The following is a 2,927-nucleotide window of genomic DNA, read 5'->3' as shown; positions in this document are numbered from 1 at the left end:
AACCTAGTGAATAACAGGAGAAAATATTAATCAAAATATAATTTGATACCTTTCACTATTATAGTTTGAACACTTTGGTACACACCATTTATGAGCAGAGAGACCTAGTTAGTTATGTTAATCTGAAGTCAAATAGAAGGCGGGGTAGATCTGCACCTTACGGGCGCGTCCACACATACAAACATGTAAGCTTGCAGCAGCTCAAATAGAAGCGGTGCAAATTTGAGCTGGGGCTTTCTGCCTCAGCACACGTGCTCAGACATGCACTTTGTTGTGGAGCAAATTGTGCCACTTGCGGCAAAATAACCTTGCCTGGCTCCTCCCAGATCTGCAGCCAGGGGGAGCTAGAGCCCAGGGCCAGCACCTGTGCTGTCCCCAGCAGTATAAATAGCTGCCCTGTCCTGGCCCCAGCAGTATAAAAAGCTTCCCTGGCAAGTAGCTCAGGTCTACTAGCTCTCGGGAGCTTCTCGGGCCCAGCCAATTGATACCTGGGGACACTACCCCTTCTGCCAACTGGACTGCTGAAGCAGCCCTGAGAGAGTTCCCTGAACCCTTTATCCACTGCAGCAGTCTGGCAGTGGGGGCTGTTGCCTGGCTGTGATTTGCTGTGTACCTGCCAGACCTGGATGGGGACTGCACAGCCAGTAGATGCATCTGCCCCTCTGGGCCAGCTGCCAGTGGACCGTGGTTGCAGGGTTGACCTCTGTGCAACACTATCACCACATGTGCCCCTGACCCAGCCATCTGGGCAGCCATCATCCAGAAGATGTTTTAGGTGTGGTGGCCCGCTTTGAACTGTCAAAGCATGTCCTCCTGGCACCATCTGGCCAGGAGGTCAACCGCAGTCAGCTTTGTCCAAGATGCCAGCTCTGAGCAGGCAGGGTCCTGCCAATGGCCTCCTTAGCAGGAATTCTAGTGTCACCTATTGGAAAACTGAAAAGTCCCTGATAAAAAAAATCCCAAAGTCACTCTGTAAAATACCCCAAATCCATGTTCCTCCACAAGTAAAACAAAATCCACTATAGAGAGAGAGACAGAAACAGCGATCATTTGGACAATGTTTTATTGATACATCTACTGTGTTAAAACAAGTCTCTTATCATAATAATAAAGTGAACTCTAAATATGTTTCATGAATTCATGAATACATGAATATATATTTTGCTGCCCTCCCATGGGGGGTCTGGTCCCACACAAGGGCTACAGCCCCCCAACAGGGGTCAAATGGCCCTTGCAGGGGCTACCCCCCCATAAGGCCCACATGCCCCACCCCAGGCCCCAAACTGCTGCCCTACCTGGCCCCATCCCCCACCGACTGCTGCAGCCCCCCCCCCCCAATGGTCCTTCCCCCTTCCTCGGGTCCCCCTGATCCCCCCTTACTCACCAGTACTGGAGCCCTGGTGCTGAAACACGTGGCCTGGCTGGCCACATGTTTCAGCACCAGGGTAAGGGGCCAACCACAGAGACACTCTGGGAGAGGGAGCATCTCAGTGGAGGACCCAGACTCCACCCTTTTTTAAACTTCAATTTTTTTAGACCCCTGGATATCCATGAGTCTAATTTTCTCCCCACATTCTTTCATTCCCACACATGTTGCCCCGCCTCAAAGGGGTTTGAGATGAAGCAAGAGACACGTGCGCACTCATCCAGATGCACCCTACAAGTCTAACCAAAGTGTGTGTGTGTGTGTGTGTGTGTGTGTGTGTGTACACACACACACACACACACACACACACGAGCAAGCATGCATGTGCAAGAGTGAACGAGTGAGTGAGCACACACAAAAGTAAGAGTGCAAGAGCAAATAAGCAGAAGAGTGACCAAGCGTGACAGCAGGAGTGAGTAGGAGAGCAAGTGGGAGAGTGAATGCACAAGAACAAGTAAGAGTTAATGTGAGACAACGTGCACACAAGAGCAAGCAAGCAAACGTGAGTGAGTGCAACTGCAAACAAACATGAGCATACATGAATGCAAGCAAGTTTTCACAAGCTGTAGCTCAAAAGTTTATTGTATTATATATAATCACACACTTGGGTTGGTCTCTAAAGTACAAATCTATCCTGCCTTTTACACAACATTTAGCCAGATACAAGCTTCTTAAATAACCACCTCAAAAAGGATTTAAATAACTGATCAATATGAAAACAATGATGTCTAAACACTGTTCACTTAATATTTTTTTTTAGCAAATATTAAGTATCCTTCAAGAAGTAGTTTAGTGACCTGAAAATAGAATTGTGTCATTTCAGGTTGCTGACAGACATTAAAATTAAAGGCACCATAGTAACCGATGCATAATCCTATCAATTGCCCTATCTGACATGCTTTATGTGCATGGGAGGAGGCACGATTGTGGGATCATGGAGCAGATCCCATCACATCATATTACCAGTGCAAAGGGAGCCTGGGACCCTGGTCCCAGGCTCCCCCTGCACTGCCAACTTAGAAGGTTGGCTCCTCTGTGCTCCCATGGCTGGGAGCTCTGGCCAGCTGATGAGGTGAGGAGTGCATGGAGTCCTTGGCTCCAATGCACTCCCCCAGCTGGGAGCACCTGTCAATTAATCGCATCTTAAGTGTAACATCTATCAGGGGCCTCAGATGAGGCTAGTCATGTATTCCTTCTGTTGCTAAAATGCTTGTAAGAAAGCTTAGAGCAAAATCTCTGCTGAGCAATCAACTCATAAATGTAGAAAAGAACAGCATTCCTAAGGATAAGCAAGAGGACTCTAAATATTTTCATAAAATGATAATGAAAGTATAAGAAAAGAAGTCCCCAAAGCTAGAAATAAAAAGACATTTTGAAAATGTCTTTTTGTTGTCCAAGTTCTTAAAAGAAAAAGTAACATTATTGCCATATAGCCACTTAGCACTTCAGGGTATAATTTCAGAGGTGTGGGAAACATTGTTCACAAATTACATGAATAAAC

Source organism: Crocodylus siamensis, chromosome 15 (assembly GCF_052110815.1).
Source record: "Crocodylus siamensis isolate JL-2025a chromosome 15, ASM5211081v1, whole genome shotgun sequence".
Classification (NCBI taxonomy): Eukaryota; Metazoa; Chordata; order Crocodylia; family Crocodylidae; genus Crocodylus; species Crocodylus siamensis.
The sequence above is the reverse complement of the archived record's forward strand: the minus strand, read 5'-3'. Positions refer to the sequence as shown.